Source organism: Loxodonta africana, chromosome 1 (genome assembly GCF_030014295.1).
Source record: "Loxodonta africana isolate mLoxAfr1 chromosome 1, mLoxAfr1.hap2, whole genome shotgun sequence".
In the NCBI taxonomy this organism is placed as follows: Eukaryota; Metazoa; Chordata; class Mammalia; order Proboscidea; family Elephantidae; genus Loxodonta; species Loxodonta africana.
Window position 1 is genome coordinate 29674186 of NC_087342.1, and position 14957 is coordinate 29689142.

General features: G+C 41.4%; 1 protein-coding gene across 2 annotated transcripts in view; it reads right to left on the reverse strand.

Annotated features, from left to right (window-relative positions):
* MAP3K13 (mitogen-activated protein kinase kinase kinase 13) overlaps positions 1–14005 on the reverse strand; it is a 107525-nt gene extending 93520 nt beyond the window's left edge. For both annotated transcript variants that reach the window (XM_064277713.1, XM_023551550.2), the window contains exon 1: positions 13955–14005. The gene's annotated coding sequence lies outside the window, so the exon portion shown is untranslated. The remainder of the gene's footprint in view (positions 1–13954) is intronic.
* Between the last annotated feature and the right edge of the window lie 952 nt (positions 14006–14957).

The following is a 14957-nucleotide window of genomic DNA, read 5'->3' on the forward strand; positions in this document are numbered from 1 at the left end:
ACTCCATTCTCTTCTCCATAACCAGAGTGTTTTTCCCAGCACGCAACTCTGAACATAAAGCTCAACTTCTTAAAATCCCCCACTCTTAGAATAAAGCCCACCTTCTTTTTTTTTTCCTTGGTATGATTTGCTTCTCTAGCCTCATGTTTGATACCGGTTGCCGTTGGGTAGATTCCGACTCATAGTGACCTTAAAGGACAGGGCAGAACTGCCCCAAGGCTGTAAATCTTTACAGAAGCAGATTGCCACATCTTTCTCCTGAGGAGCTGCTGGTGGGTTCCAACCACCGACCCTTCTGGTTTGCAGCCGAACGCTTTAACCACTACTCCACCAGGGCTCCTGTGAAATGGCTATACACATGAAAGGTTTAGCTATTGTTCAGCATTTTTTTTTTTTTAATCTCCTATTGAATTCCTCTTATATTCACCCAAGCAATATCATGAGTTTTCGGATAAATGTTGAAAATAGTAACTTTGTAATAAGGCATAGACACAGTGCACTATAGGTCCATGGTCCTGTCTTTAAATCCTAAAATAGTTTCCTTTTTTTTTTCTGGTATTAACTGAGATTTCTTTAGGTCCTGTGCTTGCGATTTATTCTTAATAAACAGAATCCTGTCATTGGCCTTGAAGCTGCAAATCCTCCTAACTGGTAGCCACTGGCAGGAACCTGGAACAGATTATGGAGGGTGGGGGGTGCACCTGTGGTGGGGGTACTGTTGATGCTGGGGTCAAAAAGGAAAAAGGTCTGCATGTAAAGTGATGTAGGAGGGTTAGATAAAGCTGAAGGCTGAAAACATTCGCGAGAGTAAAATCCTACTCAGTATCTAGTAACAATGAAATGTTCTCACAAGGTTACCTATAAGAAGCTCCTTGTTACACATTTTTTAAGAAAAATGTCTTCTCTATGAAATCTTACTCGATCCCCAGGTACAGAAGCAGAGTGATGACATGAAAAAGAGTTTGAACCCTGGAGCCAGACTGTCTGAAAATGAGTGCTGATTCCACCTTGAGGAATTTACCCTTTGTACCTCAGTTTCACCTGGAGATTAGGGATGATAATAGCACCAAGTCATAGAATTGTTGTGGGGTTTAAATATATAAACATTATGACAGTGACTGGTAGATATTAAGCACAATACAAAACAAAAACCAAACATACAAAAAACTTGTTGCCATCAAGTCAATTCTGACTCATGGCGACCCTATAGAGCAGAGGGGAACTGCCCCATGGGCTTCCAAGGAGCAGCTGGGAGATTCGAACTGTCGACCTTTCAGTTAACAGATGAGCTTTTAACCACTGAGCCACCAGGGCTCCACGCAGAATATAGATGTTAGCTGTTATTCTTGCTCCTTCCTCACATCCACGTTCTATTGCAATGGTCCTCTTGTGTGGGCTGTGGGTCCCTGGAGATCCCTGAGACATTTTAGGGGGGTCTGTGAGATCAGAACTATTCTATAATAAGACGTTATTTGCCTTTTCACTCTCATTCTCTCACAAGTACACAGTGGAGCTTTCCAAAGGCTGCTTTCTCTCACGTGGTACATACAACAGATTGGATACAGAAGCAGACATGAGAATCCAGCGATCTTCTATCAAGTCAGACATGAAAGTGGTTTGCAAAATTTCTTTTAACTGCACCACCCTTCTCACAAAAATTTTTGGAGGTTTTGGAAACTACAGTTATTTTTCTTAAAAAAAAGATGTTATTTCTGTTAATGTTTAATGCCTTTGTTATTGTTAAAATTAATTAGTTAATTAATATTTTTAAATTTTCTCAGTTTTCATTCCTAACATGGTAAATATAGAAGATATAACTCACATAAACAAAAGCTCTTTGGGATCCGCAATAATTATTTTTGGTCTGGAGACCAAAAAGTTTGAAAACCCTTGTCCTATTATAATTGCTTATGTGTTCATCTCTCTCTGAGTGAACTGTGAGTTCTTGAGGGCAGGAATCCTATTTAACTCTTCTCTCTCTTTCTTCCTTCCTTCCTTCCTTAAATTGCCCACAGGATATACACTGGCAGCCTTTTACATGGTAGATAATTAATGAAGTCTGAGGAAGGATGAAGGAAGGAAACGAACATATATTAGCAACATCATTTATTCAGGGTTTTCTATATGTCAATGCCTAAACACGGACTTGAACCCTGAACCCTCGGATTAAAAGCCTAATGCTCTATAGAAACCCTGGTGGCACAGTGGTTAAGAGCTACCGCTGCTAACCAAAAGGTCAGCAGTTCGAATCTACCAGGCACTCCTTGGAAACTCTATGGGGCAGTTCAACCCTGTCCTATTACTATGAGTCGGAATCGACCTGATGGCAATGGATTTGGTTTGGGTATATGTCAGGGTCCCTAGGTGGCACAAATGGTTTGCGCTTGACTCCTAACCTTAAGGTTGGTGGTTCAAATCCACCCACCAGCGCTGTGAAAGAAAGAGCTGGAGATCTGCTTCTGCAAAGATTACAACCAAGAAAACCCTATGGAACAGTTCTACTCCATAACACATGGATTCGCCATGAGTTGGAATGTACTCCACAGTAATTTTTTTTAACTCCATGCCATGCATTGTGCTCAGTCTTTACATAATTTATCTCATTTAACCCTCTCTAAAGGCCAGATTTTGTGCAGTTAGGTTAGTTAGCCAGGTTGTAGTACTGGTTAGAGAAGATCAAGGAAAACGAGGAAACTATCAATGTGATGGACTGACACAAAGGTCACAACAATGAACTCAGCACACAGTCATGAAGATGGCACAGGACCCAGCAACATTTCGTTCTGTTAGACGTAAAGACACCTAGAGTCGGCACTACCTCAAGAGCAACCAACAACAAAAGTCATGGCTGGTTGGTTGATGGAGACCAATATCGGCAGGTCAACTAAGAAACAGAAATAGAAGGAAAAATTGTTTTTCCTTTGTTATTTAAGCATACTCTATAAAATAATCTACTGTTAAAGTATCTAAAAGTTTCTTTCATAAACTATTTTGTAAATTATATACGAAAATAAGAGATCCTGAGGAGTCTGCTTGGTTAAAAAAAAAATCAAAGAAAAATTTTTACTTTTTCAGTTTCCTGTGATGAAAAATAACAGGAATTAACCATGAAGGGTAGGTCCAGAACAAGGCCCCCAGAGCTTAGTTTCCTGGTCTTTGGCAGCTCCTTGGCTGCCACCACTTAGGAATATACCAGAGGAGGCTTCTCCTTAGAAGAAGACAGAAGCCTTGAGGCTATATTTTCCTTACTGTGAGCCTTCAAGTCCAGCTCACGGCCTGCTCAAATGCATTAACTATTCTTCAGCTTAGAGGAACTTCTGGGTACAAATAATATGCATTTCAGGTCACGTTACTCATGAGCTTGGCAAAGCTTTAAAGTATTACAGTTTGGTGTGTACTAGATACTCCCTTGGAGTCACTTCCTTTTCGTTGTGGTAGGGTGCCTTTTACCCTATTGTAATAAGAAGTGTCTCTTGATCACCCCTCTTTACTTTCCAGATGTGGTTCAAAGCTTTTAAGAACCCATGTGGCTGTTCTTTGTTTTTAAAATCATCCCATGGCATTTTAAATACTTAGCAAGAAAGAGACAAAGGCTATTTATAAAACAATCTGTGGTGAAAGCTGTTTGACTCTCACAAAATACTCAAGAGCCAGTATTATAGGTATGAGATTTAGTTAAAAGAAAGGCTTATCCATGTAGCTAACCTTTTGCTCAGAGGACAGCAGGTGATAGATACAGAGTGCTGCCTCGATGTGTTACGGTGGAAGTCCTCAGTGGTGAAAAGAAATCATTACAGAACATAGAAAGGATTATATGATTGTTTTTCTTTCTCCAAGAAACCTCATTACTTGGATCTCCTGGTCTCTGAGAATACTTAACAGGTAGATTAGGGCCGAGCTTCGATGTTAATACAAGCAGCATGAAGAAAATGCTCAGTTATTCTTGGTTAGACAAACAGATGGGAAGGACTTCTGCCCAGATATGGCCTGAAAAAGGAGGCGGAAGAGAAGAGGGGGGTGGAGAACCTGGCAAAGCAGTAAAATGTCGTTTCAGATTGGCTCTTGAGCCCTGGCAGCTGCAGCGTCAGGTGGGGATTTCCCAGGAGTTTCTAAACAGTGCAAAGATTTCGAGTGCATCCGTAATTCAGGCCCAGAAGCAGTGAGTAAAGATAAATATCTCAAGGTATGTGGCACCAGGTCCTTTTTAGTGTGCAGAGGTGTTTGAATTTGCTGTGTGAGGGGAAATGGACTCAATGGCAGCGTGTTTGGGTTTTTTGGTTTGGTTAGTAAAATGCTTAATCTCACTTTAATCAAGGGATTCCATTCCCTGGAAAAAGCAGTTGTGGCTTTGTTGTTGGTGAGCTTTATCTCACTGGTCTCCATGACCCACAGTTATCCACATCTGCAGATAGCCTGATGAGTTCAGTTAAAGGCAGGGGGCTGCTGCCAAAGATGCAGGCACAGTGCCCCAGGGGTAGTAAGCCTCTGTGGGCTGATTTGAAAATTGAGCCCTCTTTTTAATAGTAACAAGTGTGACAGCTCCCTTCAGGACTCTAAAGGAACCTATTTCTGCCTGGGTCGCGGATCCAGTCCCTTCGGTTTAAGGTGGAAAGCGCTGTCCTGGCTGCCACCTGCCCCATCGGCTCAGCCAGGGTGTCCCTGGGCTCTGTCCTCATCTTCTCTCTCATCTTTCTCCAGTCCTTCCTCTTGGGCTATTCCTCAGCCCAAGACCCTCAATCAGCTCATTCCTTCATTTCTCTCGCCTTTTTGGAATCCAGAATTGCACTAAAAAGTCTTCTAGGACCTGTTCAATTCCAATATTACTCCCAGCTCAGGAATGCACAGTACAAATTAGTTCCTTAAAGGTCCTCGCCATCTGCCAGTGGGAAGCCCTACGTTGTTTTTCCTTAAAATTTTTAAACAATGAAAATGGCACAGTTAAAATTATACATTCTCCTAGGGTTGTCCCCTGTAATTCACAACTGCTTTTTGCAAGGTGTTTCTACCACACTGCTGCATATATTATTGTTATTCCATGGAACCAGTACATGAAAGTATTAAAGCTGTCAGGACTAGACAGTGGAGCTCCCTGCTTAACTCTTAGACAAATGAAAAAGGATATAGAAAAATTCCAGACTGATGAAATGAACACAACAGTAAAAAGGGAATTTTCTGATTTTTTTTTTTTTTTTACTCTTTTGTCTTTGACAAAACCTGCAAATTCAAAACATCGATCCACCCCAGACACCCTATTAACTCAGAATGAAGCCACTCCCAAAGTTCACCCTTCAGCCAGAGATTAGACAGGCCTATAAAACAAACAATATGCGTGAGGAAGGTGCTTCTTAGTTCAATCACATATACGAGACCGAAAGGACAACTCCTGCCCAAAAACAAAGACAAGAAGGCAGGAATGGGCAGGAAAACTGGAAGAATGAGCATGGGGAACCCAGGATGGAAAGGGAAAGGGGGAGAGTGCTGACACATTGTGGGGATTGCAACCAATGTCACAAAACAATTTGTGTATAAATTTTTGAATGAGAAACTAACTTGAACTGTAAACTTTCACCTAAAGCACAATAAAATTTTTTAAAACATCAATCCATCAACCAACTTGGATTGGGAGAATTCTGAAAAGAAGAATTTCCAAAGCTAGAGATTATCATACACAATAATGAAATCTTGTTTTTTTCAAAGACTGGCTATACAGTAAAAGCTGCGAAAGCCGGAACCTGTGTCAGAGGAGGAAAGCTCAAATATTTTCCACTAATAGCAAGCGATAGAAAAGTGATAAGCTGAATCATGCCGAAGGCAGAAAACCAGCAAGACCAGGAAAAGCAGGGCAATCCCATTGAGTTCCAGCTCTCATGGGTTTCATGGTTTGCCACTTATGAATTTAGTGAGTCTTCATTTTCTCATTCACTATAGCCTTTCATCACACTTCAGACTGAGTTAGAAGATAACAGAAGATAGAAACAGAGATAGAAAGAGCCAATATGATGAATTTTGTTCTTAAGAACTCTAATAAAGGTCAGATCCAGGAAAGGGCTAAACACAACCAAACAGGCTATTGGATTATGGGTAGCCACACCCCCTATTATCCCAGTCCTCCAGATCACTAGGTTAATGGAAGCTCCTCTCCTGACAAGGGGGCCAAACAAATGAGACTGATGATGGGCATGCCTAGAGGTGGCAAGGTCAGATCTGATCAGGACTGTACTTCCTGCTAATGAGGAAATCCCTGGGCAAATGTGCAAGTGATTTAACACAGATGTCTCCATCTGAAACACTTCTAATACCTCCTCCTCTCCCTCAGCTGTAGCAGCATACCTCTTCCTCTTCCTCAGCTGTAGCAGCATCCGTGGGGGTCAGACATCTATAAAAATACAGTAAAACCTGCGGAAGCTGGAACTTGTATAGGGAGGAAACCTGTCAGAGGAGGAGAACTCAGATATTTTCCACTAAAATGAGCGATAGAAAAGTGATAAGACTGCACCCTGTCAAAGGCGAGAAACTTGTAAGACCTGGAAAAACAAGGCAGTCCTGTTAAGTTCCACCTCTCATAGGTTTCACTGTACAGTGAAAAAATGGAATAAAGGTAGATTTTAACCAAATTGCCTTAGAAATTGTCACATGCCTATGTGATGTTGGTAATTAACAACCAGATTCCAAGAATTCTACAATGTTAGAGCTAAAAAGGTATTTGAGATCACTACGTACAATTTCTTCATCTCGTATGTTAAAACCAAAGCTGAGGAAAAATTTTTAAAAAGCTGAGTGAGTATTTGCTTTACCAAAGATGATCTGAGACTGCTACAGAGACCCTAATATCTTAGTCCCATTCTTCTTCCATTGTATCACTGAGCCATACAGCAAGAAAAGAGAAAATGTGTTAATTTTATCCATTTAATATAAATAATCTCCTACATAGAGAAGGAAGGCAGGTAAAGGAAGGTGCAAACAGTTAAGTGCTCCACTACTAGCAGAAAGATTGGCAGTTCGAACCCATCCAGAGGCAACTCATAAGGCAAGCCTGGGGATCTGCTTCCAAAAGGTCACAGCTTTGAAAAACCGATGGAGCAGTCCTACCTGGCACGTATGCGGTCACCATGAGTTGGAACTGACTCAGCAGCAACTACTAACGCCGCCACCCCAAGGGTCTAATTCACCCTCTGTTCAAGGTGGTGCATGTGAAACTCCTGCTAAAGTGTAAACAGCACAAGAAATGTTAAGTGTCTCTGGTATTGCCTACAGTGGTGGTTCTCTGCCCCAATTCATCTGAGAAATAGAGCACAAGCCCACCCTTACCTCCGGCTTACTATGCAGTGATTGTCAGTGGTGATATCACAGAAGGACCTCTCACACACACACACACACACACACGGAGTAGCTAGCCTAACAGGGCACAGGCAAAGTTTGAAAAGGTTCCCTAAGCATTACACCTGCCCTGGAATGGAAAAATCTATAATCCAAAAAAAGAAAAAAAAAAAAATGACACTGTTACTGAAACAAACGCTTATGGAACGTCTATGTGCCAAGCATTGGGTATAAAGTGGTGAACAAAACACATAAAAAGTCAATACTAAAAATACCTTGAGTTTTAGGATTTAGATTAAGCTCTTTTTATACCCAAGGTGCCTGACTTGGTCAACCACAGGCTCCTCAGTTTGATGGTTCCTCTATCTTCTTGAGGGATCTATATCTACACATCAACCATAGACTAAAAAGTTTTGGACTTTAACCCACCCTCAATATTCCCCATCCTCCTCCTACTTTTATGTTTTCCTCTTAACACTTCCACCGTTGAAATATACTACATAATTTACTTACTTATCGTCTCTACCCATTAGAAGAAAACAAGCCTTAAGAGGGCAAGGATTTTTGTGTTTTATTCTCTGCTGTGTATCCACTACCTAGAACACATGGTAAATGCTCAATAAATATCTGATTAAATGAATGAAAACACCACTACATTTGCCAGTTCTACTTGGTACATCATGGTCTCCCCACCATCCCCTTCAGTCATTCTCCCACGCCCAGTATATTGGCCCTCCGTCCTCTTAGGCCCTTTCCTGCTGGCTAAGTATAGGCAGAGCAGGCAGCCTGGGCTCCATGGTTAGCTATCACATGAAAATCCTCATTTACTCTCACCCTGTCATCTTCCACCACAGCTGCTGTGCCAACCCTTAATCCTGTATTACCCTCACCTTCCAATTTACCTTACTCTTTGTCCAGACCTGAGCCTTCCTAGATCTTAAATTCATGCTGGACTTGGCCAATAACAAATCATGGTAGTACTCAGTGCTCAAAATCCATGGTAGACAGAGGAAAGGGAATGGGATTAAGAATTAGAACTGGGTTTGAAAACTAGGTGTGATGTGCATTGTCTGGTGTGTCTTTGGTTGAGTCAGCAATCTTTCTGAGCTTGTTCTCTCATAAGTAAGGTGGGGATAGCAGTACCTACTTCATATCATGAGGATTATATTTTAAATGAAATAATGTATGTGAAAGCTCCTAGCAGGTCTACAGGCATATAAAACCAAAACCTAGTCCATTGCAGTTGAGTCGATTCTGACTCATGGAAACCCTATAGGACAGAGTAGAACTGCCCCACAGGGTTTCTAAGGAGTGGCTAATGGATTCGAACTGCCGACCTTTTGGTTAGCAGCCGAGCTCTTAACCACTTCACCACCAGGGCTCCATAGGCATACAGAAAGCTGTTTAATAAATGTTAGTTCCTCATCTTTAACATATTTTACTGACCTCCAATAACATCTCACTTTTTGCAGGTGACTATTTAACCAAGAAAATCCTTGCTTCCTGGTATGAATCTTAATTTCCCTCTCTTTCCTCCTTTCCCCGTCAGAATTCTCTCTCTTCACTCATCCTGAGGTATAAGTGGTGTTCCTTTTCTAAGACTAACCCATCCGTGCCAATAATTTTCAACATTGATTAGAATCATTTAGAAAGATTTTTTTAAAAATGCAGATGTCTGGACCCTACCACAGATGGATTAAGTATCTCTGGGGGGGAGGAAGGGAGGGAGGGATATGGTATCAGTGTTTCTTTTTTTTAATTGCCCAGGTAGGGTTCCAAGAAATTCACTGAGGGGAAGAATAGCCTTTTTAACAAATAGTGCTAGAACAACAGGATATCCACATTCCAAAAGGATGAAGTTAGATTTCTTCCTTATACCATACACAATAAGTAACTCAAATGGATCATAGACCTAAATGGAAGAGCCAAACTTCAGAACTCTTACGGTAAATCACAGCAGTCAATCTTCCTGACCTTGGATGAGGCAGTGGTTTATTAGATATGACCCCAAAAGCACAATCAGTTAAAAGAAAAAATAGATACATTGAGCTTCATTAAAATTAAAAACTTTTGCAAAAGATATCAAGAAAATGAAAAGATAACACACACAATGGGAGAATATGTTTACAAATCATATACCTGCTAAAGAACTTATATCCAGAATATATAAAGAATATTTATATCTCAACAATGAAAAGATAAATAACCTAATTTTAAAATGGGCAAAGGATCTGAATAGGCCAAAGAAGAGATACATATGGCCAATAAACACACAAAAAGATGCTCAACATCATTAGCCATTAAAAAACCAAAACCAAACCCAGTGCTGTCAAGTCGATCCTAACTCATAGCGATCCTATAGGACAGAGTAGAACTGCACCATAGAGTTTCCAAGGAGCACCTGGCAGATTCGAACTGCCAGCCCTTTGGTTTTCAGCCGTAGCACTTAACCACTACGCCGCCAGGGTTTCCAGTTAGGGAAATGTAAACCAAAACCACAATGAGATACCACTTCTCACTCACTAGGGTGATTCTAATGAAAAAGACGGAATAACAAGTGTTGGTGAGGATGTGGAGAAACTGGAACGCTGGCACACTATTAGTAGGAATGTCAAATGATGCAGCCACTTTGGAAAATAGTCAGGCATTTCCTCAGAACATTAAACATACAGTTACTGTATGGCTTAGCAATTCTACTCCTAGGCATATACCCAAGAGAAATGAAAACACACATCCACATAAAATTTTGCATATGAATATTCATAGCAGCATTATTCATAATAGCCAAAAGGTGGAAACAGCCCAAATGTTCATCAACTAATGAGTGGACATAATAGAATACTATTCAGCAATAAAAAGGAATCAGCTACTCAGTCATGCTACAATATAGATGAAACTCGAAAGCATTATGTTAAGTCACAAAAGACCATATATTGTTTAATTTCATTTATTTGAAATGTCCAGAATGGGCAAATCTATAGAGAGAGAAAATAGATGAATGGTTGCCTAGGGCTAATGGTAGGAGCCCTGGTGGCGCAGTGGTTAAGGGTTCGGCTACTAACCAAAAGGTTGGCAGATCGAATCCACCAGCCACTCCTTGGACACCCTATGGGGCAGTTGTACCCTGTCCTGTAGGGTTACTATGAGTCAGAATCAACTCGAGGGCATCCATCGGGTTTGGTTTTGGGGTTACATATAGAGAAAGTAGATTAATGGTTGCCTAGGACTAGTGGTGAGGGGTGGGCGCAGGGTGGGTGGTGAAGAATGAAGAGTGACTACTTATGGGCTTGGGGCTTCTTTGTGGGGTGAGGAGAATGTTCTAATAGTGATTATGATGATGGTCGCAGAACTCTGTGACTATTCTACAAACACTGAATAGTAAAAAAAAAAAAAAAAAAAAGACAAGAAAAAGTTCCCCTGAAAATTCTAATGTTAAAGTCTATTTTCAAGGAACAATTTCTGAACCATGACACTATGTGCTTGGTAATTTGCCTTCTAGATGACTTTGGGGAGGGGAGGAAGACTGCATCGTCTAAACCTTCATCTTCTCTATATCCTTACAGCATAATAACCAACACCCAAGAGTGTGGTATCTTTTGAATGACTTTTTTTTTTTTTTTAATTATCAAAGGGCTCTGAGAAAATGTTCTTCCTTTTAATCAAAATTGCAAGAGTCAGGCTGCCACCTGGCAGAATTGGTCATCTTGGCTATCTTGATTCATTTGAGTCCCCCAAGCAATTAGCTCAGCTGAAGCAGGCGGTCAGAGGGCAGGCAGACAGCAAACTAAACTGACCGGTTCTGCCGTCCACAGTCTGGTTGTTCCCTCAGATACCAGTGGATGTGGCCTCCGGCCCTTAGAAACCATTCTTTGGACAGTTCCCCCGGACACGGCTCCGGTTTGACTGACTTTGTTTACTAAATAAATTAATTCCTACTTCTGGAGTAGCTTCAATTTTTAAACAGAAAGCCATCTATTGACTGTCACTGATACACAGGATTTTATTGTTTGATATTAAACAATTAAGAGTTTTGTGTTTGTTTTTTTCCTACGAGTACCCTATATATGAAAATAAGTATAACCTAGAATACAGCCACTGGGAGAGAGTGGGAGATTCTAGAGTCACTCTGTGCCATAAAGGGATAGTTTTACCTTAATAATCCAAAGTGCAGCTTCGTCACAAAATGTACATAAAAGAGAGTCTGATGAACATCTCCTAAGGCGAGCTAAATTACATAAACCCATTTCTTTAAAAGATCCTAACAATTTAGACTTTAGATACAGAAAAAAAATGAAACCTGCTGCCGTCAAGTTGATTCCAACTCATAGTGACCCTATAGGACAGAGTAGAACTTCCCCATAGCGTTTCCAAGGAGAGCCTGCTGGATTTGAACTGCCAACCTTTTGGTTAGCAGCCTTAGCTCTTAACCACTATGCCACCAGGGTGGCCAGTCTTTTATATATATATAATTTTTATTGTGCTTTAAGTGAAAGTTTACAAATCAAGTCAGTCTCTCACACAAAAACCCATATACACCTTGCTACACTCTCCCAATTACTCTCCCCCCAATAAGACAGCCCGCTCTCTCCCTCCACTCTCTCTTTTCTTGTCCTTTTCACCAGCTTCTAACCCCCTCCACCCTCTCATCTCCCCTCCAGGCAGGAAATACCAACATAGTCTCAAGTGTCCACCTGATCCAAGAAGCTCACTCCTCACCAACATCCCTCTCCAACCCTTCGTCCAGTCCAATCCGGTGTCCAGTATTTTGAAAGTAGGCTTCAATAATTTAAAATGACTTTGAAATGGCTACTTTCAACAAAGTTTCTGAAGGTGCACAAAAAAAAAGAAAAATGCTAAAATAAGTGGAGATGTTTATATTATGCACGGTTTGGGGTATAAAATGTCATTTCATTTGTTTAACCTAAACCAGTTGCTGCTGAGTTGATTCCGACTCAGGGTGACCCTACAGGACAGAGTGGAACTGCCCCATAGGGTTCTAAGGCTGTACATCTTAAAGGCAGCAGACTGTCACACATCTTTCTCCCTTGGAGTGGCTGGTGTGTTCGAACAGCTGACCTTTCAGTTAGCAGTCAAGCTCTTAACCACCATACCACCAGGGCTCCTTTTATTCCACCTAGCAAATAAAAAACAGCGAAATATGAAACCACAGCCACCTAAATGTAGGACAAAGATCTGATTTAGAACCAGGCAGAGGTTTCCCTTCTCCTACAACTCTAGCGAGTTCAATGGCACTTAAATAAATAAATAAGAAGAGCTGAGTGAAGGCATTGCCAGATTGAGAGACAAAAGAAAATGCCAAATCCCCAGGCATGAAAACTTTGAAATTAAATATGAGTTGAAAGATTCACTAAGAAGAATAATCCAAAAGATAGCATTAGAGCCATACTTCAGAAGCCTTGCTTTATGAGATAACATTAGGATGTGAAAATCTCAAAACCAAATATTGATTATTCAAGCTAAACATGACAACTTGGGATGATAAGCAGTCACAGGCATTTTGGGTTCCCTCTCACTGGAAGGAGCAGTCAGATGCATGCAGTGGACTAGCATATAAATGGCTCAAAGCGAGACAGTTGGAAAATGTTACTAGATTATTTGGGTTGAGGATCTGCCCCAGAGGCAGACATGTCACAGTGTCACATTCCTCTTCTTTACTATCACTACCAACTTGCGCCAGAACAAACCAGAGTCTTGGAAAACAGATTTAATCACAGATACTGACTTACTGCTAAAACTTGGAGCAAACTATCAAACCAATTTAAGACGTGGACCGCATCAGATCTTAACCGTGTTTCCCAAACCCAATGGAATAAACTATCTTCAGTGGGAAGTTTACCTTATGAACATATTTGTGTGCATTTCTATGCAAGATAATTATGGAACGCAGTAAGAAACCACTTCTTAGTTTTTGCTAGGGGACATTTTTTAAAAATTAGAATTTTAAGGATAACTTCCCCCTTGCCTCTAGTACAGGCTTTGAGGTTTTTTCCAGACAGTGTAAATAAGGTGTATACCGTGACATAGAGGAGTTATAGATATGCATAAATACCCCACTATAGCTCCCATAATAAAAGCTTGAGAAAAAAATGATTGAACAAGTACTCATCTTCCCCAGATTGCCATCTGAGGTTATCCACTGCTGGACAATCAGGAAACAAAGGCAAGGTGAAGGGCGAGAAACAACAGAAAGGACAGCAGAAAGCAAGACAAGTGCCCAGCGGGCTGGAACCTGCTGTTTCTAGCGGGCCCGGTTCTCCCCGGCACCGTGCTGGTGACCTGGGCTTTTCCTCTCATACCACCCTCATCCCCTCTCAGAGAAACGCACCTCCCTTTAAGGAGAGCCGAGCCAGCATCTGGAGGTAATGTGCAGAGCCGTAAACGAAAAATGTCCACGTCTAGCAGGCAGACAAGCAAAGGAAAACCAGCTGTCAGTTTCAGAGGCTCCTAGCTGTAACGGGGTTTCGGGTTTCTCTCTGCCCCCGTCTCTGTCTGTCTGGCTCCCTCTGTCTCCCTCAATATTATCCGTTTGCTAATCACCTCCAATCACAAATACGTTCTCCATCTGCCCCTGCGAGATAAATGCGAAGGAAACAGAAAAACAGAGTGCAGTACTCACCACGATGAAGGATTCCTACACATGCCGTCCCATTTTCTTGCTTTAAAAAGATGGACGGTTAATTAAAAAAAAAAAAAAAAAAAAAAAACGGCCTTGCAGAATTAGAAAAATCAAGGGCGGTGGATTCCACCCACACAATCCCCCCAGCGCACTGCAAAGGGGCCCAGAGGCTTGCTGACGTCACAGACTCATGAATGGATGTAAATCGGGCTGGTTCAGGATTCCGCACAGACTTGGCTGTGGGTGGGCCGTGAAAAAGAAAGGGAGGCTCCAGGGGAGGCCCGGCCAATGGGCTTCAGGCAGTTATGGCCTGCCTTCCTGTAGAGGGAATCTGGTCACAGAGTACACACAGCCCGCCAATCAGTCGCCTGCCACTGCCTTACGACAGACAGGCAGCTCGAGGAGTGTGTGCGTGTGTGTCTCTGTGTGCGCGCGCGCGTCTGTGTGTCTGTGTGTACGCGCGCGCACGCGCCTCATGCCTTGACAGTCATGAGAACAATATTATTGGAGGGAATCAAAATAGAATTTCGGTAGAATCAATGCCACCAAAAAGTGCAGACAGAAGAAAATTCCATAATCTTTTATTCTCTAGAGTTATTCTCTTTAATCTATTTCTTGCTGTTCAGCAATGTGGCCCATGTGATTAAAAAAAAAAAAAAAACCCAAGGAAAATAGTTTATAAAACTGGGGCCCAGTGGAATGCATGCCCTGTGCACCAAGACTTGTAAAAGCAAAATAGTAGGGAAGGGGTGGATGGGTAGGTTAATGACTAAAGAAACACAAACATACAAATATAAGGCGATATTACACAAGTGTAATTGTTTTGTATAACAATAACATCTTGTTGACCTTTGTGATAAAGCAAAGAGGGCGTGGAAGGGTAATTCGCTGCTACAGTTGAATAAGGTAGAACATTTCCTTGTTGGTTTATTCAACTTCTGATATTCAATTAAGGCAAAGCTCCAAAAGGGATCTTAATGAATCTTAGAGAAAACTTGCCTTT